This window comes from Desmodus rotundus, chromosome X (assembly GCF_022682495.2).
Source record: "Desmodus rotundus isolate HL8 chromosome X, HLdesRot8A.1, whole genome shotgun sequence".
NCBI classification, from domain to species: domain Eukaryota; kingdom Metazoa; phylum Chordata; class Mammalia; order Chiroptera; family Phyllostomidae; genus Desmodus; species Desmodus rotundus.
Window position 1 is genome coordinate 37,666,961 of NC_071400.1, and position 26,012 is coordinate 37,692,972.

Consider the following 26,012-nt stretch of genomic DNA (forward strand, 5'->3'; position numbering starts at 1 on the left):
AAGACAAATACTGTATGACCCCACTTATATAAGGACTCTAAAATAGTCAAATTTATAGAAGAAAAGACTAGAATGTGATTATGAGGGACTGAGAGTAGGGGGAAATGAAGAGGTGCTGCTGAAAGGCTATGAAGTTTTGGTATATCAAGACAAGAGTTAGAGACCTAAGCCACAGTTCAGTGCTTATAATTAATAATACTGTATTGTATACTTAAAATTTGCTAAGGGGGTAGATATTGTGTTAAGTATTCTTATCACAAAAATAAAGGTGGTAGAAGGAAGGGAGGAAGGAAAGAAGGAAGGAAGGAAGGCTTTGGAGTTCATAAATATGTTACATAATTGATTGTGGTGATGGATTTATGGGTATACTTATCTCCAAGCCCATCAAGTTGTGTGTATTAAATATGTACAGGTTTTTGTATGTCAATCATGCTATAATAAAGTGTTTTCTTAAAAGTATATATTACTAATAAAGCTTGAACTGCATTTTCACCAATATATACTTATTTTTGTGAGGGCGGCAAGACTTATCCCCTTGCTTATGTCAAACAGTAATTAATTAAAGCATGAAACTAGAACTCAGATCTCTGGATCCCTACTTAATTTCTAAATCCATTACACTTTTACCTCATTAATACCTTGATTTAATTAACTGAGCTATTTGGAAACAAAGACTTATGTGTGGGGTAATCTGTTTTAAAACCTCTACAATTTCAAATAAATCTGTCATCTCTGCTGTCATTGTGTATTTACTTTCCATATTCATTTAATTCACAACTACTTCACCCATATAGTTAGATGATTGCATATACATTTAAGGACAAGATTCTTAAGGGCAGAAACCATGGGTGGTCTTTATTATGTAACTTTAAGGACTCAAAAGGGCCTGATCTCCAAAATATATAAAGAACTCACACTACTGCACTCCAGGAAGACAAACAACCCAATTAAAAAATGGGCAAAGGACTTGAACAGACACTTCTCCATGCAAGACGTACAGAGGGCCCAGAGACATATGAAAAGATGCTCAGCATCACTAGCCATCAGAGAGAAGGAAATTAAAACCACAATGAAGTACCATTTCACACCATTCAGAGTGGCCAACATAAACAAATCCAAAAAACCAATGTTGGAGAGGATGCGGAGAAAAGGGAACCCTACTGCACTGTTGGTGGGAATGCAGACTGGTGAGGTCACTGTTGAAAACAGTATGGAATTTCATCAGAAAACTAAAAATGGAACTGCCCTTTGACCCAGCAATTCCGCTGCTGGGATTATACCCTAAGAACCCTAAAACAGCAATCCAAAAGAACCTGTGCACCCCAATGTTCATAGCAGCACAATTTACAATAGCCAAGTACTGGAAGCAACCTAAGTGCCCATCAGCAAACGAGTGGATCCAAAAGCTATGGTATATTTACACAATGGAATTCTAGTCAGCAGAGAGAAAGAAGGAGCTTATACCCTTTGCAACAGCATGGATGGAACTGGAGAGCATTATGGTAAGTGAAATAAGCCAGGTGGTGAGGGACAAATACCATATGATGTCACCTTTAACTGGAACATAATCAATAAAATAAAAAAGGAAACAAAATATAACCAGAGACATTGAAGTTAAGAACAATCTAGCAATGGTCAGGGGGGAGTGGGGAGGGGACAGTGAGGAGAGGGGATTACAGGAACTACTATAAAGGACACATGGACAAAATCAAGGGGGAGGGCGGAGGTGGGGGAGGGAGGGGGTTTCACCTGGGGTGGGGTGGAGGGATGGGGAGAAAAGGCACACAACTGTAATTGAATAACAATAAAAAATTAAAATAAAAAAAATAGCCATGCACTGTCTGGACACTGAGTAAACACTGGGTTGGTTATGTTAGTTCCTTTTATCTGAGTTTCAAGCTCCATGAAAGAAAGATTCCACAGAAACACAAGGCATTCAGAGAAAACAAAAGTCACATGAAGGTTTGGATACAAATAGCACACACACATGCACATGTGTGCACACACACAAATAATTCCACAATGTTTAAATGTATTCTTATCTTGGCTTGTGCAGTTTTTGTTTTACGAAGGTATCTCCCCCAACAGTTATTCATGATAAACAACAAGTATCATGGGCATTTCCACTCAGACATTTGCCAAAAGGAAAATGAATTATCCAGTATTTGTGTAGCTACAGGGCCAGGCATGCTTTGCCATTAGCAGAGAAAACCTTGGCTGAATTAATGAGTACCAACTGACTCCATTCCACTAAACACAAAAGGGGATCTTCTCCATTGTCTCATTGCCAAACAAGTATCTGCACTTATGCAAGTGCATTTCCATATTCAGAAGGAGAGGATGTTATATGGGACACTTACCACTTTTTAGCACTTATGAAATAAACAGTCTCTGTGGGGACTTGTATAATTACAACTTTGTTTTTAAAAGGCATTATTCATCTACACTGATTTGGAAGCTAAGTTCTGTTATTTCTTGAACCAATCATCTGATTTTCACAAATGACAAAATGAGCCAAAAGTTTAACAACATTGGTATACACATACCCAGGAGATATTGCAAGTTCAGTTTCAGAAAACTTTAATAATGTGAGTATTGTAATAAAGTGAATTACATTAATTTTTTGTTTCCCACTGCATATAAAAGTTGTATTTTTATGTACTGTTGTCTATTATGTGTGTAATAGCAGTATGTCTAAAAACTGCACATACCTTAATTTAAAAATATTGCATGGATGGAGCCAAGTGGGGTGGGATTGAGGGTGGGAGGTGGGCGTGGGTAGGGTGGGGGAAAATGGTAGTGGGAAAATGGAGACAACTGTATTCGAACATCAATAAAAAAAAGAAAAAAAGAAAAAAAAAACTTTTGGGTAATAAAATGGAAAAATAATGAAAAATAATTGAATAAAAATATATTGCTAAAAATGCTGACCATCATCTGAGCCTTCAGCAAGTTGTAATATTTTTGCTTAAGGGACTTGCCTCAATCTTGATGGCTGCTGATTGATCAAGGTGGTGGTTACCGAAGGTTGGGGTGGTTGTGGCAGTTTCTTAAAATAAGACAATGAAGTTGGCCACATGGATTGTCTCTTCATTTCATGAATAATTTCTGTGTAGCATTCAATGATGTTTGATAGCATTTTACCCACCATATAACTTCTTTCAAAACTGGAATCAATTCTCTCAAACATTTCTGCTGCAAAGTTTATGTAATATTCTAAATCCTGTGTTGTCATTTCAACAATATCCCCAGCACCCTCACCAGGAATAGATGAGGGATACTTTGTTTTACTTGAACAATTAGAAGCCACTGTAGAGTTGACAACTGGCCTAATTTCAATATTATTGTGTCTCAGAGAATAGGCAGGCCCCAGGAGAAAGAGAGAGCTAGCTTGTCTGTGGAGCATTCAATACACACATTTATCCATTAAGTTCATAGTATTATATGGACATGGTTCATGGTGTCTCAAAACAATTACAATAGTAGCATGAATGTTGGCTGATCATGGAGCACTATAACAAATGCTTATAATGATAATGAAAAAGTTTGAAATATTGCAACAATTACCAAAATGTGACACAGAGACAAGAAGTGAGCAAATGCTGTGGGAAAAAAAAAAATGATGCCAATAGACTTGCTTGATGCAGGGTTGCCACAAACCTCTAATTTACAAAACATAAAAATAAATAAAATAAAATAAAGCAATATCCATGAAGCACAATAAATATTAATATGCCTATATTACTCTGTGGTTGGGAAAATATTAAGAGTCTGAACTTAAGCTTCTTTCAGAGAAAAATTGAGTTTTTAATTAAATCTCTTTGTGGATAGAAATATGGTGGGAAAGAAAAAAAATCCTACTAGTTTTGCTACTGTTTTCCCACTATTTCTACCTATTTTCTGTGGTCAACAATAAATGGATATGATATACACATATACTGGTCTCAAAGAGCTGATAATCCATTTAGTGGAAAGACACACTCAAAAACACAGACTCAGTATCACATATCAAATGAGGGTACTAAGAGCAAAATAATCAGTATCCACTGAGTTAATATATTTTATAAGGAAAAATTTAAAATTGACATTCAATGGAAAAAAATACAGAGGGCTTCTTGGAGGCAATAGCTAAATTTTTTTTAAGCTGAATTTTAAAGTTCAGAGACAATGGGTCATCAGAGAGAGAGCATTTCAAGTAGGGGAACATCAATTTACCCAAAATAGAGGAGGATCCATTTGGGGAAACTGATGAAAAATATCTTGGTGATTGAGTTGAAAGCTAATAGAAGACTCTAATGGTCAGGCAGAATAATATAAATTTGCTAATAAAATTAATAAGAAACTATTTTAGCTTTATGAGAGAGGGAGTAATGCAATAAATCCAATCCAAGTGACAAAATGGTATAGAACAATGGTAAAGATTGTAGAATCTGAAGCTCAATTTTCTTGGTTTGAATGCTGGTTCTTCCACTTCCTAGTAACCTTGGGTAAATTATTGAACTTTTATGTTTCTCATTTTCTTCAACAGTAAAATAAATCTCATAATTGTGCCAACTTCATAGGGTTGGAATGAGCATTAGATGATTTTATACTAGTAAAATGATTAGGGTAGTGCCTCACACAGAATAACCATCCAATAAATGTTAGCTTCTATATGAAAAGATATTTGGGCACACTTTATCCCTAGGCCATTCCTTAATCTAGCTATCTTTATTGTTCTTACACTTTTGAATCAATTTCTTGTCCTTGATCCAAACAAACCAATTTGATTATCCTTACTATTCAGAATGAACATTTTATCACTGTTTGGCATAGCCTATTCTTTTATATCAATCCATGTTTCTACTCCAGTTAAAACCCCTTACCTCAAATGACGTTTCTTTACTAATTCCACCCTAATTCTGTCACTCCTTCTGCTCTCTTTCTATGATGCAGGTACTCCAATCAATTTTTCTTGTTTTACTATGATTCTTCCAGTAATTCAATCTTCTCTTCCCTTCATTGAATCATCCTTTCAAAGATGCATAACTTAACCAAGAGTAAAAGCCAAATTTCACCAATGTTATCCATATGGATTTCTTTTTTTCTTCACAATTTAAATGTATTGTTATAACAACATGTTTCCCTGTTACTGATTGGTCACAGGGAAAGTCAAAGCATCCCGGAGGCAATAGTTAAATTCTGAGTGCTTACAATATGTAGACTTTGAAGCCCAACTGTCTAGGTTTGTATTCTGACTCTTCTATTTACTGAGCAACCTTAAGCAAAGCTCTTAATATTTCTGAGTTTAAGTTTCCTTACCTATAAAATAGAAAAATGAGTAATAATCATCTCACAGAATTGTTTAGAAAATTAAATAAGGCAGTACATTTAAAAAGATTAGCCCAGTGTTTCACATGTAGAAAATTATTAATAAATGGTAAGTTACTACTATTATAACAACTGTTAATTCATTTAGTCCTAACTAGAAAAAGATAGGAGGGATTATCATATCCATTTGATAAGAAAGAAAAAAAGGCTTAGAGTAGTAGAGGCCCTTGTTCAAAGTGACAGAACTAATAAATGACAGCATTTGAACTTTAATAGAATCTGCTGCTAATCTACTGTATTTTATAGAATTTTTCATGAATATTTAGGTACTTAGAAGATAATTTTATTATTTTTTGTTTATTTAGTTAATGACACAATTTTTTTTTCCTTACTGACGAACATAGAATGGCCAGCCATGGACTAATCTGCCTGGGTCTTGCCTCTGGGTACACTGCAGAATATGATGTCTTCTATGTAAAACATGCAGGTGAACAGAATAGACTTATCATGTGCAAATAGCACTGCATCACTGAGGGACACCCCTGAATTGTTGTTTCCCAAAGAGATCCTAAAAGTGAGTATCAATATTTTATTTTTTAATATTTTTGCAGGTTTTAATTGTTGTTCAAGTACACTTGCTCCATTTTCTCCCCACCACTCCCACCCACCCCCATCCCCATCCACCACCCTCGATCCTATCCCTCTTTGGCTTTGTCCATCAAGGAACATGTATAAAGGACACATGGTGAAGGTTTTATTTATTTACATCTATTTGTGTACATAATTTCTGATTGTCCTTAATTCTAAGACCATAGAGTTAAACAATTAATGTAACCTCAAGAAACTTAAAATCCAACATTCAGTGGATTTATAGATATAAAATCCAATATTCAGTGGGTACCCCTACAGCAGAGGCCCCCAAATCCTGAATCATAGACTGGTATGGATCCGTGCCATTTCAGGAACCAGGCTGCACAGCAGGAGGTGAGCAGCAGGCAAGTGAGCAAACTTTAATTTGTATTTACAGTCACTCCCTATCATTCACACTACTGCCTGAGCTCCGCCTCCTGTCAGATCACCTATGAGATTAGATTCCCATAAGGATGTGGGAAAACTTTAATATTCCAACATCAAAATCATAGGGGTGTCAGAAGGAGAAGAGGAAGAACAAGTAATTGAAAACTTATTTGAAAACATAATGAAGAATAACTTCCATAATCTGGCAAAGGAAATAGACTTCCAGGAAGCCCAAGAAACTCAGAGAGTCCCCAAAAAGTTGGACCAAAGGAAGCCCACACCAAGGCACATCATAATTACATTACCAAAGATTAAAAAGGAGAGAATCATAAAAGCAACAAGAGAAAAGGAGACAGTTACCTACAAAGGAGTTCCCATAAGACTATCAGCTGATTTCTCAAAAGAAGCTTTGCAGGCAAAAAGGGGCTGGAAAGAAGAATTTGAAGTCATGATAGGTAAGGACCTACATCCAAGATTACTCTTAACCAGCAAAGGTATCATTTGGCATGGAAAGGCAGAAAAAGTGTTTCCCAGATAAAGTCAAGTTAAAGGAATTCATCATCACAAAGCCCTTATTATATGAAATGTTAAAGGGACTTATCTAAGAAAAAGAAGATAAAAAATATGAACAGTAAAATGACAACAAACTCACAACTATCAAAAACTGAATGTAAAACAACAAAAACCAATATGAACTGAGCAAACAACTAGAACAGTAACAAATTCACAGAAATAGAGATCACATTGAGGGTTATAAGTGGAGAGGGGTAGTGGGAGAAAGGTATGGTAATTAAGAAGTTTAAATGGTAGGTACAAAGCAGACAAAGAGAGTATAAGAATAGTATAGGAAATGGAGAAGCCAAAGAACTTATATGCATGACCCATGGACATGAACTAATGTGGGGGAGAATGCTGATGAGAGGGAGCATACAGGGCAGATGGGAGTAAAGGGGAGAAAAAAATGGGACAACTATAATAGCACAATCAATAAAATATATTTAAAGAAACAACAACATGTGTTTAGAATGGAATGAGAAACTGGAAAAAAATACCAAAATTACAAAGAGGTGAAGAATTTAATAAATAAGTCTATTAGATACACAGTTTGTCAATTCTACTCTTTTCAAAATTTAGATCAATTTTTAATTTTATTTTAATTTTTTAAAGATTTTATTCATTTATTTTCAGAGAAGGGAAGGGAGGGTGAAAGAGAGGGAGAGAAACAGCAATGTGTGCTTGCCTCTCGTGAGCCCCCTACTGGGGACCTGGCCTGCAACCCAGTCGTGTGCCCTGATTGGGAATCGAACTAGCTACACTTTGGTTCACAGGCCAGCTATCAATCCACTGAACCATACCAGCCAGGGCCAACTTTTGAATCTAACCCATATAAGTATAATTTTAAATTGCAAATATTCTTAAATTTAGTATAATTTATTAAAATTGTACAATGAAAATATGGAGGCATAGGTAAATACACTGTGTGTCTTCACACAACCAAAAGAAGGACAATGACAAGTTAAAAAAAAAAACACACACACAACCAAAACTGCCAAAAAATAAAGCTGTATGGAATTCTGACAACCAAGGAATTAAAGAGGAAACATTCATCCAGAATGATTGGAGGGGCAGAGATGGGTAGCCAGGGCAGAGAGTACTCAAAGCAAGGTGGTGGCTAAAGGACTAGAATGGGCAAAGTGGTGGCAGGCAGGCCAGGTGAAGCAGCAGCTGGCAGAGTGGGCAATTCCAGATTTGCGTGCAGATAAACTGGAGGAAGAACTGGGGAGCGAGACAGACCATGAAACCCAAGGTTCCAGTGCACGGATTTAGAGCCTCAAAACCTCTGACTGAGGAAATCTGTGGGGGTTGAGTCGGCGGCAGAGACCTCCAGCCTCATGAAAGTGTTTGTTGAGATCCACAGGGTCTTAGAACATACACAGAACTGCTCACGCAGGAATCAGTGCCAGAAGAGCCCAATTTGCTTGTGGGTAGTGCTGGAAGTGATTGAACCTGGCAGAGAGCTGAACAAGTGGCATTGTTCCCTCTCAGCCCCCTCCCCCACATACAGTACCACAATGCAGTGAAGAGGATTGTCCTGCCATGACAAACAGCTATCTAAGGCTCTGTCCCTGACTACATAACAGGCATGCTGAGAAAAAAAAATGGCCCAAAGAAAAGAACAGATCAAAGTATTAGAAAAAATACAACGAAGCGATGAAGAGAGAGCCAACCTATCAGATGCACAGTTTAAAACACTGGTAAGCACAATGCTCACAGAATTAGCTGAGTATGGTCACAAAATAGAGAAAAAAGTGAAGGCTATGAAAAGTAAAATAAAGGAATATGTACAGGGAACCAACAGTGAGAGGAAGGAAACCGGAATTCAAATCAATGGTTTGGAGCAGAAGGAAATCAATAGTCAACCAGAACAGAATGAAGAAACAAGAATTAAAAAAAAAAAAAAAAAATGAGGAGAGACTTAGGATCCTCTGGGACAACTTTAAACATTCCAACATCTGAATCATAGGGATGCCAGAAGAGAAAGAGCAAGAAATTGAAAACTTATTTGAAAACTTATTTGAAAACATAATGAAGGAGAACTTCCCGGATCTGGTGAAGGAAATAGACTTCCAAGAAATCCAGGAATCTTAGAGAGTCCCAAAGAAGTTGGATCCAAGGAAGCACACACCAAGGCGCATCATAATGACATTACCCAAGATTAAAGAGAAGGAAAGAATCATAAAAGCAGCAAGAGAAAAGGAGACAGTTATCTACAAAGGAGTTCCCATAAGATTTTCAGCTGATTTCTCAAAAGAAACCTTACAGGCAAGAAGGAGCTGGAAAGAAGTATTCAAAGTCATGATAGGTAAAGATCTACATCCAAGATTACTCTATCCAGCAAAGCTATCATTTAGAATGTAAAGGCAGATAAAATGCTTCCCAGATAAGGTCAAGTTAAAGGAGTTCATCATCATCAAGCCATTTTTATATGAAATGTTGAAGCGACTTTTCTAAGAAAAAGAAGAAGATCAAATATATGAACAGTAAAGTGACAACGAACTCACAACTATCAACAACAGAACCTAAAAAAAAAACTCCAAAACCAAAAATGAACTAAGCAAACAAGTAGAACAGGAACTGAATCACAGAAATGGATATCACATGCAGGGTTAGCAGCTTGGAAGGGAAGGGGGGAGGGCATAAAAGGTACAGGGAATAAGTAGCATAACTGATAGGTAGAAATAGATAGGGAGAATATAAGAATAGTATAGGAAATGTAGAAGCCAAAGAATTTATATGTATGGCCCATGGACATGAAGTAAAGTGGGGAAATGTGGGTGGGGGTGTGTGCAGGGTGGAGGGGTATAAAGGCGGGGAATGGGATAACTGTCATACCATAATCAATAAAATATATTTTCCAATTATACAATGATTACAGCGTAATAATTTTTACACAATTTCTAATGGGTAACTATGTAAATGTAAGATTATGTTAATCCACCTTAATGCATAGCTCTTTAGACATGGTTTTATGATTACCCCATTATGAAAATAGTCTGATATCATTCTACTCAACTCATGTTTTATTATCCGTGCTATTTTGGTTCACCATTTCTAATGCTTTATTCTGTAATTAAGTTTTTTAAATGTTCTTTCCTACAGTGAGGATATCTGTCATCTATAGAGGTAAAATTATCAGCTAATTTTGTAAGTCAAATCACGCTTTGATTGAGAGGAACAACATCTATTAGCCTTGACAGTTGGACTGATGCTAAAACTTGAAAAATAAACTAAATTGGGTCTCCCCTGAAAAAGAAAGTTCACATTTCTAATGAAAAAAATAAACTGACAAACAAAATACAATAGAAGCATGGATATGTGGAACAGACTGATAACTCTCAGAGGGGAGGGGGGAGGATAGGACTGGATTAAAGAAGGTGAAGGGATTAGCCAAAGAACGTATATGCATAACCCATGGACACAGACAACAGCGTGGTGATGGCCTGAGGGATGAAGGATGAGGGCTGGGTGGAGGTGGGCAAAGGGGGGAAATGGGAACATTTGTAATAGTGTACATAATAAAAATAAAGAAAAAATATGTCACACATGGCACACATACACACAAAAAAGTTCACATTACATTAAGCTTAAATTAATCTGGTGTTCCCAGACTCTCCAGGACCTTGGATAAGGAGTTAAACAGGTTTTATTGGTATTGTAAAGATTGAAAATACCACTAGGTTGGCCAGAGCTTGGTCTTGGCTGAAAGTACAATGGAGTCTATCAGAAATTCCTAAGCACCTGGAAAATCATGAATTAAATGAGTGCAGGAATGATGACTTTTCTTCCTCCCCCCCCAACAAACACAAAAGCTGTATATTTCTTTCCTCTACAAACCAAAATGTGTGTTTTGTTTCAGCTGTTACTATGGGTCTTAAGTTTAAAATTACTCAGTGAAATACATCCTTCACTAATAAGATATAACCATACCTGGCTGACACTCCACTACAACTAACAGGTCAGCCTTTTGACGCCCTGAGATTGCTCTTTTTGAGAAGAGCCCAACTATCTATCCAAGATGCACAGTTGATATTATTCTGGTCTTTGTTATAGTTGATAGAGTTTCTAATTGAGCATTATCAGTGAAAATTGTGCCAGAATCAAACTGAGTTGTGAAAAGTATAGTAATTCCCTCACTGACTTCCCAGGCACCATACATTTGTGGCAAATCATATGATTAGTTTCTTTTTTATCATATTTTATTGATTATGCCATTATACGTGTCCCAGTCTTCCCTACACTGTCCCCCTCCATCCAGCTTCCCCACTCCCTCCAGTAATCCCCCACACTTTTGTTCATGTTTGTGGGCCTTGTGCATAAATTCTGTGGCTACCTTATTCCCTATGTTGTACTTTACATCCTCATGACTATTCTGTAAATACGAATTTGTACTTCTTAGTCCCTTTACCTTTTCACCCATTCTCCCAGACCCCCTTCCCAACTGGCCACCATCCCAATGTTGTCCGTATCTATGATTCTGTTCCTGTTGTGGTTATTTGCTTAGTTAGTTTTTTTAGATTTGGTTGTTTATAGTTCTGCATTTATTGCCATTTTAATGTTCAAAGTTTTGATCTTTTTCTTAAATAAGTCCCTTTAACATTTCATATAATAATGGTTTGGCAATGATGAACTCCTTTAGCTTTATGTTATCTGGGAAGTACTTTCTCTGTCTTTAGATTATAAATCATAGCTTTGCTGGATAGAGTATTCTAGATTGTAGGTCCTTGCTTTTATCATTTTGAATACTTCTTGCCAATATTCCTAGCCTGAAAAGTTTCTTTTGAGAAATCAGCTGATGGTCTTATAGGAACTCCTTTGTAAATTATCTGCTTTTCTTTTGTTGCTCTTAAGATTCTTTCTTTATCTTTTTAAAAATATATTTATTGATTATGCTATTACAGTTGTCCCATTTCCCCCCCTTCACTCCACTCCATTCTGCCCACCCCCTCCCTCTCACATTCCCACCCTATAGTTCATGTCCATGGGTCATACATATAAGTTCTTTGGCTTCTACATTTCCTATACTATTCTTATCCTCCCCATGTCTATTTTCTACCTACCATTTATGCTACTTATTCCCTGTACCTTTCCCCCCTCTCTCCCCCTCCCACTCCCCTGTTGATAACCCTCCATGTGATCTCCTTTTCTGTGATTCTGTTCCTGTTCTAGTTGTTGGCTTAGTTTGCTTTTCTTTTTGTTTTAGGTGTGGTTGTTAATAACTGTGAGTTTGCTGTCATTTTTACTGTTCATATTTTTGATCTTCTTTTTCTTACATAAACCCCTTTAACATTTCATATAATAAGGACTTGGTGATGATGAACTCCTTTAACTTGACCTTATCTGAGAAGCACTTTATCTGCCCTTCCATTCTAAATGATAGCTTTGCTGGATACAGTAATCTTGGATGTAGGCCCTTGCCTTTCATGACTTGGAATACTTCTTGCGAGCCCCTTCTTGCCTGTAAGGTCTCTTTTGAGAAATCAGCTGAAAATCTTATGGGAACTCCTTTGTAGGTAACTGTGTCCTTTTCTCTTGCTGCTTCTAAGATTCTCTCCTTCTCTGTAATCTTGGGTAATGTAATGATGATGTGCCTTGGTGTGTTCCTCCTTGGGTCCAGCTTCTTTGGGACTCTCTGAGCTTCCTGGACTTCCTGGAAGTCTATTTCCTTTGCCAGATGAGGGAAGTTCTCCCTCATTATTTGTTCAAATAAGGTTTCAATTTTGTGTTCTTCCTCTTCTCCTTCTGGTACCCCTACAATTCGGTTGTTGGAACATTTAAAGATGTCCTGGAGGTTCCTAAGCCTTTCCTCATTTTTTTGAATTCTTGTTTCTTCATTGTTTTCTGGTTGGATGTTTCTTTCTTCCTTCTGGTACATAGCGTTGATTTGAGTCCCAGTTTCTGTCCCATCACTATTGGTTCCCTGTACATTTTCCTTTGTTTCTCTTAGCATAGCCTTCATTTTTTCATCTAATTTGCAACCAAATTCAACCAATTCTGTGATCTTCCTGATTACCAGTGTTTTGCACTGTGCATCTGATAGGTTGTCTATCTCTTTGTTGCTTAGTCATATTTTTTCTGGAGCTTTGATCTGTTCTTTCATTTGGGCCTTTTTTTCTTTTTGTCTTGACACACCTGTTACATAAAGGGGTGGAGCCTTAGGTCTTCACCAGGGCGGGATAATGCCGATCACTGCGCTGTGACGCTGTACGTGGGGGAGGGGCCGAGAGGGAGAAATGGCGCTTCCTCCATTTTGCTGGATTTCACTCACTCCCTCCACTACCCACAACAAATAGGGCCCCTCGGATGCTGATTCCTGATTGGGTGGGCCTTTGCACACTCTAGGCCCCTGTGGGTCTCTCCAACAAAGTCTCCTGTGAGGCTGGGAGTTTCTCCTGCTGCTGCCTCTACTCCCATGGGTGTTTTCAATCAGGGGTTTGAGGCTTGTTTCCCCGCGCTGGAGCCCTGGGTTGTGCAGTCTGTTTCTCTCCCCCACATTTCCTCCTGGTTTATCTGTGCATGAATGTGTGGCTGCTGGGTCCGCCAGCCACTGCCTTGCCACAAGTCCTCTCCACTCTGCTGCCCATCTCCACCCTTCCTACCAGTCTGGGTGAATGTTTCTTTTTTATCTCCTTGGTTGTTGGACTTCCATACAGTTTGATTTTCTGTCAGTTCTGGTTGTTTTTTGTTTTTAAATTGTTGTCCTTTTGGTTGTGTGAGGAGGCACAGTGTGTCTACCTATACCTCCATCTTGGCTAGAAACCTCTTTATCGTTAACTGTTGGCAATTTAATTATAATGGGTCTTGTTGTGGTCCTCTTTGCATCCATCATGTTTGGGACTCTCTGTGCTTCCTAGACTTTTATGTGTATTTTCTTCACCAAATTAGGAAAGTTTTCTTTCATTAGTTTTTCATATAAGTTTTCAATTTCTTGCTCTTTCTCTTCTCCTTCCAGCACCCCTATGATTCAAATGTTGGTACGTTTGAAGTTGTCCCAGAGGCTACTTTGCTTATCCTTGTTTTTTGGATTCATTTTTCTTATTGCTGTTCTGCTTGAAAGTTTTCTCTTCCTTATATTCCAAATATTGATTTGATTCTTGGCTTCATCTGCTTCACTGTTGATTTCCTGTAATTTGTTCCTTATTTCACTTAGTGTAACCTTCATTTCTGCCTGGGTCTTTTTTATGCTGTTGAAGTACCCAATGAGTTCCTTGAGCATCCTAATAACCAGTGTTTTGAACTCTGCACCTTATAGATTGCTTATCTCTATTTTGTTTAGTTATTTTTCTGGAGTTTTATTCTATTCTTTCATTTGGGCCATGTTTCTTTGTCTCCTTATTTTGGCAGCCTCCCTGTATTTGTTTCTGTGTATTAGGTAGAGCTGCTTTGACTCCTTGTTAGTAGTGCGGCCCTTTGTAGAAAAGCACACTGGTAAATTGGATGGGACAGAGCCTTAGGTAATTGCTAGGGGTGGGCACTCTGTGGGGACCAGTTGAACAGAGTCACCCATATGGTGTTGCCACTCTGTGGCTTTGTGTAGGGGAAGGCTTAGAAAGAAAATAATGCCACTTCCTGGCCTATGAAGTTTTGTCTGGGAGGAAGCTGTCTGTTGGCACTCGCTCTGATGCCAGACACTTTAATTTCTCCCTGTATGTCACTGGTGCTCTTCCAGTTGTTGCCTGGGTGATGAAACTCAATGGGAGTGAATCTGTGTAAGTCTTAAGACCATTATGGGCCCTTTAAGAGGAGACTCCTGAGAATACTACAGTTTCTTCTGCTGCCCCAATGCCCACTGGTTTTTACAGCCAGAATTTATGGGGACTTATCTTCTAGTCTCTGGAACCCTGGGCTGTGTGGTCTGGTGTGGGGTTGGGACACCTTGCTACCAACGTATCCTTTATTTTTATACATCACATGTGGGTGTGGGACTTTCCATTCAGGTCTCTGCTCCTTCACAACTCTCTGCACATTTCTGCATCTCTGCCCCTTCTACCCATCTGGATGAATGTGGTTTCTTTAATTCCTTGGTTGTTGGACTTCCACACAGGTCAATTTTCTGGAGATTCTCTATGATATTTATTTTGTAATCTTGTAGTTTTTGCTGTGGTAGTGCAAGGAGGCGAGCTTGTTTACATATGCCTCCATTTTGACCTTCCCTGTTGTTGTCTTAATATCAATGTCAATCTCAGTCTATGTCAGAGTAATTGGATACTGTTTGTAGGATCTCCTAGGAGAAAATTCTTTTGTCCTTAACTTGTATTTAAAAAGTCATAAAGCCCCTGAGCCTTAATAAGATACACTGTATGATTATTTCTAGTACTTTTTGTTAGACTACTTAATGATTCAGGGCAATAACTTATAATATCATAAGTTAAATTATGTTAACATATCAACATTACTGATGACTTTCTTTAAAGTACAGCAGGCAATTTTTGAATGAAGGAAACAATCTTGTGACCCCTCCTATGGTTTCACCCAATGACATATTCCACTAGATAATTCTGTCTCTCTGGGGCATGATCAGGCTCTGTCTAAGATAGCATACCATGTTGCTATAGACAGGAACTAACAATGACCCTTGCACAACAAATTTAACCATGATTAATGGAGCAGCCAAGGATTTTTTTTAAGCCTATAGAAAACGTCAAACCCAATATGTAAGTGTCAACATTTTCCAAGAGTTCACAAGAGTGGTATATTTATTTCAAACAAATATATGGTGTTTGTGTGGGTAAGAATGTGTGTGTGCATAGCCATTAGCCTGGTCTACCAGAAAATGGGCTTGTGTCAGATAAAATTGCAAGTTATTTGGAATATATGGGGTAGAAATTGTGTATTCATTTGCTTTTGTGCTCTTTGATATACAAATATCCACACGAATTTAACTCCACATCAGTCAAAGCAAACTTCAGCTGGAAAATGCCTTACACAAACCTCTCATCTGGCCTAGTGTTTACTAATGTTGAGCCTTCTGATCTAGCTTTCCTCTTTCTAGATATCCACATTGTTTCTCTCCATGTTCTATATGTTTTGAATTAATTAAAAACAAACATCAAGAGTTTTAGGCAAACAATTTCATTTGTATAGGTGAATAGGTGAAATGAATATATATATATTCATTTCAAGAGGGTTTCAAGCAAGAGCCAGTTATGTTCTTGTTACTTGGCAAGAGCATATGCTATCTGTATGACAATTGGTTCTTTCCTTCATGAAAGTACTAATTCAGTCTATAGACATGTTTCTGTATACTTATTATTGTATAACTTTTATATAGAAGGCACTATTTTGGTGTTTGAGAATATGAGAAAAACAACCAGACAACTTCTGTCCTCCAGAAGTTAATATAAAGTAATGGCTTAGAGGCTATACTCTGGAGTTAAACTCAAACTCAATTTCTGCCTCTGCTACTCATTGGTTGTGTAATCTTGAGCAAAGATTTAATTTTTATGTACCTCATTTTACTCATCTAAAATGATCAATAGGAGTTATTGTTATGAGTACTAAATAATATATGTAAAATGCTTATAGTAGTGCTTTGCTCATAGCATGAATTCAATAAATAAGTTATTATTTTTATAGTATAGGGGGATTACAATTAGTCAAGGAAGAAGATATGAAAACAAGGGCAACAGAAAGTGACATGTGCTAAACTAGAAAACTCAAAGGTGCCAAAGAAGCCACAGAAGGCCACACTATCTTAATCTTGTGTGCTATAGAAGGAATTGATATTTAAATTGACACTTTTCTGGGGTGAGAAATTAGCTAGGGAAGGAGTTATTGGAAATGCACGGTGATACTAGTTCCCACAGAAGAAAAAAAACACATTGAGAAATTGAATACCTTAAAAATGAAATTTTTTGTTGTTGTCACAACTGATCCATATTTATTTCTTATGACACCATGCTTAGGCAGCTCTTTGTCATTACAGTTATGGAAGTCAAAGGAATCTTACAGTTAGAAGACTTTATCCCAAACAAAATCAGTTACTCCTCTCTTTAACCCCTCTCCCCCTTTTTTAAAACATCAGGTCACCATTTAAAAGTATCTTATGCTGAATGAAATAAGCAAGGTGGTGAAAGACAAATAGCATATGATCTCACCTATAAGTAGAACCTAATTAACAAAACAAACAGGCAAGAAAAATATAACCAGAGACATTGAGAAAAAGAACAACCTGACAGTAACAAGAGGACAAGGAGGAGGAGGATAACAGAGGAAAGAAAGGGAAGGGTCATCAAAGAACATGTATATAGGACTCATGGACAAAGTCAAAGTGGGGTAAGATTGAGAGTGGGAGGTGGGGGTGGGTGGGGTGGGGGAAAGTAATGGTGGGAAAATGGGGACAACTCTACAAGAACATCAATAAAAATAAAAGGAAACAATAGTAAATAAAAAATGAGTCATATTCACAACATTAAGTTCAATAACAAATAATTCCACAAACCAGAAATATATAAAAGGTTCTTTTAAAAATGTTTACTAATGTACCCAAACTACTCCTGTAGTCACTACTTTATTCACCCAAGAACTGGAATCAAACCTCATAACTTCAGAGGGATTTTATAATTGGCTCGATTTGTACACAGAATTTAAATCTAGTTGCTGCCAGCCTGAATTCTGGCATTCAACATGCACAATTTGCATTGAACAGTTTTTACTGAAAAAAAGGTAATTTCACAGATAAATTTTCTCTATTAAGAAGATCTGATAAAGGATGAAAGTTGTGAAACACTTTCTATGCAAGAAAATATACTTCCTGGTCTTTTTTATTGCTATAGAGTAAGAAGATCTAATTCTGCTTCATGTCTTTCATTCTGGATCTCCATTTTAAAGATTCTACAAAAATGCTAATACTTCCTGGCAGCCGAAGCAGGTCAAAGCTGAAATGAGCTCTCAGAAAGGCTCCCATGAGAGAGAAACTGTGTCACATTTCCCCATATCCATTAGAATTCAAATATTCTGGAAATGAATGGTGTTTATTGAAAATGGTACTGACAATTATACAGAAATTGTGAAAATAGTTTATTATTATAAAGTGCTTTTTGATGGGAGTTTTATATATTCAGGTCAAAAATCTCTGTCTGTACATAAAGGACAGAGTTTTAAGTTTTTTCAGCATCCCATGAACTGGTTTTGGTGACGAAAATAAGAGAAAGAGGTGGTGATCATTTCTCTCCACAACTTCATTTCAAATCCTTCATCACAAGTGAGGCAAGTGTTTCTTTTTTCAAACGCAGTGGGAGAATATCCTGAAGCACGCTCTCATTGAATCCCATTGGCTCATTTCATCTTTAAAACAAATTTTAATTTCAATGCTAACTAAATTAGTCATTTTTCTAAGCCAAAATGTAAGGACAGGTCAGGGATTTGATAGACTCCTGCATAGGTGAAACAAAATTCTTGCATAGCCCTGAAAGATCAGTGGGAGACTTAAAGCATCTTCATTGAGAGGCAAATACATTTCATCATGGCACAACAGGTATAAAATGTGAAATAACTCAGGTTGATTATAACCAAAATATGTGAACATATCAAATTCTTGTCAGCATTTTGAAATGAGGGTCATTGAAAAGGTAACTGCTCTGGAGATATTAGGAAGAAGATCCCCAAAATAGGGAAATAAACTAAAAACAACTGCATCTCTCAAAGGTCAGAAAGAAATTTACAACAGAATGTAATATATGTGGTACAGAAGCTTCTACTACTTCACCTGCTTGTACTTCCTTTTTAAAGAATGGCCCTCATAGACAAGGTCAGGACTGTTCTAGAAAGTCACCTGTGCGAATATAAATATATTTACAAAGAAAGATGTTTGAAGGCTTTTGCAAGTAATATACAGGTACAGATATTGAATGAAAGTGACTGGTTAAGACAGTAAACTTTTCAACAGGGTAGTAATATACAAAACTAGGGAGAGAGAGAGACAGAGAGACAGAGACAGAGAGAGAGAGAGAATACAAACAAGAAAGCCATGCTTTGATGTGACTTCCTTAAAGTTAAATAATAAGAGTAAAAGAGAAATAGAAAAATAAGAAATGAAGGAAGGGAAGAAGAAAAAAGAGAAAAACAAAGTTACTTTTTTAGATTTTTTTAAAAAGATTTTATTTATTTATTTTAGACAGAGGGGAAGGGAGGGAGAAAGAGAGGGGGAGAAACATCAATGTGTGGTTGCCTGTCTCCCACCCACTACTGGGGACCTGACCTGGACACAACCAAGGCATATGCCTTGACCAGGATTTGAACTGGTGAGCCTTTGGTTTACAGGCCAGGCTGGCACTCAATCCACTGAGCCACACCAGCAAGGGCAAAACGAAGCTACTTTTTAGAAACAGTCTCTAAAATGTAGAGCATCTCATTGCTCACTACTTTTGAAAATTAACCTGTATCAGAACCTTTTTGAAAATTAGCCTGTAAAGAATATACAGGGTGGGGCAAAAGTAGGTTTACAGTTGTGAGTACACAAAACAGAGTTTATTCTTGCATTATTAATTATTAATTATTATATAACTTTCCATGGAACAATTGTAAATCTAATTTTCCCCACCCTGCATGCATACCTGCCATGCTCATTCCAGCACCTGAGTCTTCACACTTTTTTATTTCTCAGTATCTAACACAGTGCTCATAAGGTGAGTACCTAATATCTTCCTAATCACTAATTAAAACTGATTTTTAAAGAATCCTAAAAAATTCAGGCAAGATTTTCAATTAAACAAGTCAGTCTACTGATAAGTCCAATAAACAATTCCTACATGTTAGGCAAAAGTATCAACAGATTACATGGGTTAACTTTGTAAAACTCATAATAATCTTATGAAGCAGGTACTTTTAACATCAAACAAGTGGTAAAACTCAAGCTCACACCAATTGTCTAGTTTAAAAGTTTGAAATCCAAGTCTCTACACTAAACTGAGATTTTTGAGGGGGCTGGAGTTAATCTGAAGTTGAAGTCATGAAGCTCTGTATCAGAAGGAAACTGGAGCAGCTCCGTACTCATAACCCAAAACTCTGAGGTTGTGATGATACCTAAAGTGGTTTAAAACTACTCCCATGCTTTTTCTAAAGATAAGGATTTTTTCTACCAAGAACATAGATTTAGCAGAACATCCTTGTTATCTGATCAGCTATTACATACTTAGACAAACATTTTTATCCCTTAGATTTGTCTAGTGAATCAATGCAGCTGTCTGACCTGTGGTAACTTATTTGGTCTAGTTCCATATTTTTGGCAATAATAATAGCAAAATAATATTCTTCAAATGTGTCATTGCATGCAATTTTAACCATTTTAATAAAAGACCACAAACCTATATCAACAGTAAATTGTCTTCTAGCATTTTCTTTTACTTTTAAAAAAACTGATGTTTTATTGTTTATGCTACTACAAATGTCCATTTTCTCCCCCCTCCACCCAACCCACACCCTACTTCCATAGTCAATCCCCACAACTTTGTCCATGTCCATGAGTCCTTCATGTATATTCTTTGTATAATCACTTCACCTTCTTTCCTCTTCCCTCTTATAGCTGTCAGTCTATTCCCTGATTCCATGCCCCTGGTTCTATTTTGCTCATTAGTTTATTTCGCTCATTAGATTCCTCTTATAAGTGATATCATATGATATTTGTTTTTCGCTGACTAGCTTATTTCATTTAACATAATAGTCTCCAGTCACATCCATGCTGTCCGAAAAAATGCAGGGATTTCTTCTTTTCTGCTGTGTAGTATTCCAATGTGTAAATGTACCAGAGTTTTTTATCCACTCATCTCCTCATGGGCACTTAGTCAGTTTCCAAATTGTGGCTATGGTAAATAACACTGATATGAACATAGAGATACATAAGTTCTTTTTAATCGGTGTTTTCTTGATTCTTAGGGTATATCCCCAGCAGTGGAATTGCTAGGTAAAAAGGCAGTTCCATTTTTAATTTTTTGAGGAAACTCTATACTGTTTCCCACAGTGGCTACACCAGTCTGTATTCCCACAAACAGTATACTAGGGTTCCCTTTTCTCCACATCCTCACCAGCACGTGTTTGTTGATTTATTAATGATAGTCATTTTGGCATGTGTGAGGTGAATATCAGCCTTAAATGACACATTAAGACCAATGGACAAAATTTAAATGTACGTAGCCTTTCATCCCAGAACATAAGATTATACATTCTTCTCCAGTGTATCTCATTGTGGTTTTAATTTGCATAGGTCTGATGAGTAGTGATGCTGACCATCTTTTCATATGTCTATGGGCCTTCTGTATGGCCTCTTTGGAGAAGTGTCTGTTCAGGTCTTTGTCCATTTTTTATTGGATTGTTTGTCTTCCTTGTGTTGAGTCATATGAGTTATTTCTATATTTTACAGATTTTTTAAAAATTTATTTATTTATTTTTATTCAGTTACAATTAAACCTTCGTATAATTTGAAATTAGTTATTGCAATCCCTCCTACTTGGTTCTTCTTTCTCAAGAATGCTGAGGTTATTTGGGGTCTTTTTGGTTCTATATATTTTTTTGGAATATTTGTTCAAGATCTGTGAAGTATGCCATTGTTATTTTAATAGGAATTGTGTTGAATCTATAAATTGTTTTGATGGTATGGACATTTTAATGATGTTAATTTTTCTAATCCATGAACAGAGTATATACTTCTATTTATTTATATCTTCCTCAATTTCTTTCTTCAGGGTCTATAGTTTTCTGAGTACAGGTCTTTTACCCCGGTTAAATTTATGCTTAGGTACTTTATTTATTTAGTTAGTTAGCCAGTTATTATTCTACTCAATGGGATTTTTTCTTAGTTTCTTTTTCTGGTAGCTCATTGTTGGCATACAAAAATGCCATCAATTTCTAAATATTCACTATCCATCCCATTACTTTGATGAATTCACTTATTTGGCAGAGTAATTTTTTAGTGGAGCCTATAGGGTTTTCTATGTACAATGTCATGTCACTTACAAATGATGCGAGTTTTACCTCTTTCTTTCCAATTTTGATACCTTTTATTTCTTCTTCTGGATCTTTGTGGATAGAACCTACAGTACTATGTTGAATGAGTAGTGAAATCAGACAACCTTGTCTTGTTCAAGATCTTAAGGGAAACACTTTCAGTTTTTGTCTATTGTGTATGATGTTGACAGTAGGTTGTTCATACGTGGCCTTTATTATGTTGAGTTATCATCCCTCTCTTCCCACTTTGCTGAATGCTTTTTATCATAAATGGGTGCTGTACCTTATCAAATGTTTTTTCTGCATCCATTGATATGATCATGTGATTTTTGTCCTCCATTTTGTTTATGTGATGTATTATGTTTATTGATTTGTGAATATTGTACCATCCTTGCATGCCTGGAATAAATCCCACTTGATCATGATGTACAATCTTTTTAATGTATTGCTGGATCTGGTTTTTGAGTATTTTGTTGAGGATTTAAGCATCTATGTTCATTAGTGGTTTAGTCTATAATTTGTTGTTGTTGTTCTTGTGTCTTTACCTAGTTTTGAGATTACGATAATACTGGCCCCATAAAAAGAGTTTGGGAGTCTTGCTTCAGCAATCTTGAGAAAGAAGAACAAAGTTGGTGGGATCACAATATCTGTTATCAAACTATACTACAAGGTCACTGTAATCAAAACAGTCTTGTAGTGGCATAAGAACAGACACATAGATCAATGGAACTGAATAGTGAGTCCAGAATTAAACCCATGTCTCTATGTTCAATTAAAGTTTGACAAATGATGCATGAGCACACAGTGGAGTAAAGGAAGTCTCTTCAACAAATGGTGTTGGGAGAACTGAACTGGTACATGCTAAAAAATGAAACTAGTCCACTAGCTTACACCATACACCTGAATAAACTCAAAATGGATAAAAGACTTAAATATAAGTAGAATACCATAAAATTCTAGTTGAAAATGTAGGCAGTGAAATTTCAGATATACCTCATGTAGCAATATTTTTGTCCATATATCTCCTAGGGCAAGGGAAATAAATGAAAAAAAAATAAACAAATGGGACTACATCAAACTAAAAAGCTTCTGCATGGCTAAAGAAACCTTCAAAATGAAAAGTGATCCAACTGTATGGGAGAACATATTTGCCAATGATACATGGGATAAGAGTTTAATCTCCAAAAAGTTCCTTTACTTTTTAAAAATGATTATTGAATGACTTTTCCCTTAGTAGACCTGACTGAAAGCAACTTGACTATGAGGCTATATTTTACTCACATGAAAATATCAAAACATGTAAAAAAGCAATAAAAGCAGAGGAGAAATACTAAGATAATTTATAATATGTCGATGGGTGTCTTGTATCTCTGATATTCATTAAATGCACATACAGAATTAGTGTAATGAAAAGCAAAAGGAGTGAATATTTTTATTTTTCTATACTATAACAAATAAAAACAATCTTTGATGTCATTTATCAAAGTAAACACATAATTCTGGTGATAATCATCAACATTTTTCACTTTTACTCTGTACTAAGATAAATAATATGAGTGTTTTCACTCTGGATCCTAACACGTTCCTTTGAGGGCAAGGTCCCTGCCTTGTTCATCTTTAACTCACCAGCATTTAACACAGGGACTGGCAAATGCATGTTAAATTATTTTCTCCTGAACTGAACTATAAGGATGAAAAACTAGTAGCAGAATCTACAAAGAGGTACACATGATGGCAGACATACAGATAAACAGTAGACACCATGGATTTTAAATCCAAAAGTGCAGTTATTTACCAAGGATATCTGCCAAACAATTGACCATGTTCTTTGCTTAATCCAGTCAATGGTTACCCTTAGAGTAACATTTATCAGTTACCTCCTATGTGCCAGACTCTGATGTAGAAATTTAACATATTTATTTTTTAAGATTCTCATTAACCCTGTGAAGTAGGTTTTACTACTACCCAAAATGAAGTTCAGAGAGGTTAAATAATTTGCCCACAATCACACAGTTAATACGTGTTAAACTTAGGATAAAAAAACCTAAATATGTAATTCTCTAGAGTCTATACTCTAGCCATAATTTATGCTGCTGTCTGGAATTTTGATGTGAACCATGTGTATGTATTTTCAGAAAAATGTATACTGGTTAAACAATGCCAATGAAAAGTACTTTGGAAATATCAAAATAATAAATTATCAAAGAGAAAATATGAAACATTACAAAGAGGTATTTCCTGTGTCTGAATGTGATTGCGTTGATTGTAAACAAATTTTTTAAAACATGAGGCTTTAAATATTTAAAAGAAAAATTAAAGGCTTCTGAAAACAGCTGATTCACTATAGGATATTTTAAAAAGAATTAGTAATTAAAGTCTAAAACTAGAAAAATACAGAATGTCTGGAACATAAGGTCAAACATAATAAAAGCACCTCTCACAGAGGTGCTTTTATTCTCTATCTTGTAAAGTAAGTTGAATCCAATGTTTCCTGGTTAACTAATATTTGAGAAGAAATGGCACTAGACCAATTTCATAATTTCCTATATAATATGTAAGCATGCTTTTATTTGCTCCTTTTTATGCTTTGTTACACTGAATGGGAATAACAAAAATGTCAAGATCCTTAAGTCCTCTGTTCTCTTTTATATTTCTCTTTCTTAAGATGCCAGTACTTTTGTGGTTTTTGAAACATTTCAACACTCTACATCTCAGTAAAGCTCACAATATCAATAGCAATATGGCCAATATCATTTCATCCATTTGGCAGATGAGGAAATAGCAACACTAGGAGACTTATGGCAAAGCAGAATTGGAACATAATTTCTTGGTTGTCAGGTCTATTTTTCCTTCCTTTAATACACTAGTTTGTACATTTTCTTTGGTCCAACTTCCTGGTTGAAGTATCTGCACATTCAGTTTCTAGACCATCTGACAGTATAAAAATACTGACAATTGTTTAAAATTACTGAAACAAAAATCAAGAAAAATAAATGTAACAAACTGAACAAAATAGACCAAGAAATTAAAATCGCCAAATCACTTTGGTACTTTTATTTTTTAATATATTTTATTCATTATGCTATTACACTTGTCCCATTTTTTTGTCTCCTTTATTCACCTCCTTCCTGCACTGCCCTCCCACCAACATTAGCCCACTTTAGTTCATGTCCATGGGTCATACATATAAGTTCTTTCTCTTCTCCATTTCCTATACTATTCTTAACCTCCCCTTGCCTGCTTTGTACTTACCATTTATGCTTCTTATTCCCTATACCTTTTACCCCCTCTCTTCCCCTCCCACTCCCCTGTTGATAACCCTCCATGTGATCTCTATTTCTGTGAATCTGTTCCCATTCTAGTGTTTGTTTAGTTGGGTTTTTTTTTTTAGGTTGATTGCTGGTAGTTCTGAATTTGTTGTTATTTTATTATTCATATTTTTATCATCTTCTTTTTCTTAAGTAAGTCCCTTAAAACATTTCATATAATAAGGGCTTGGTGATAGTGAACTCCTTTAACTTGGCCTTATCTGGGAAGCACTTTATCTGCCCTCCCATTCTAAATGATAGCTTTGCTGGATAGAGTAAACTTGGATATAGGTCCTTGCCTTTCAAGACTTCAAATACTTCTTTCCAGCCCCTTCTTGCCTGTAAGGTCTCTTTTGAGAAATCAGCTGATAGTCTTATGGGAACTCCTTTGTAGGTAACTGTCTCCTTTTCTCTTGATGCTTTTATGATTCTCTCCTTATCTTTGATCTTGGATAATGTAATTATGATGTTCTTTTGTGTGTGCTTCCTTGGATCCAACGTCTTTGGGATTCTCTGAGCTTCCTGGACTTCCTGGAAGTCTATTTCCTTTGCCAGATTAGGGAAGTTCTTCTTCATTATATTTTCAAATAAGTTTTCAATTACTTGTTCTTCCTCTTCTCCTTCTGGCACCCCTATGATTTTGATGTTGGAATATTTAAAGTTGTCCCAGAGGTTCCTATGCATTCCCTCACATTTTTGAATTCTTGTTTCTTCATTCTGTTCTGGTCGAATATTTATTTCTTCTTTCTGCTCCAAACTGTTACTTTGAATCCCGATTTCCGTCCCTTCACTGCTGTTTCCCTGTAAATTTTCCTTTATTTTACTTTTCATAGTCTTCACTGTTTCCTATATTTTGAGGCCATACTCAACCATTTCTGT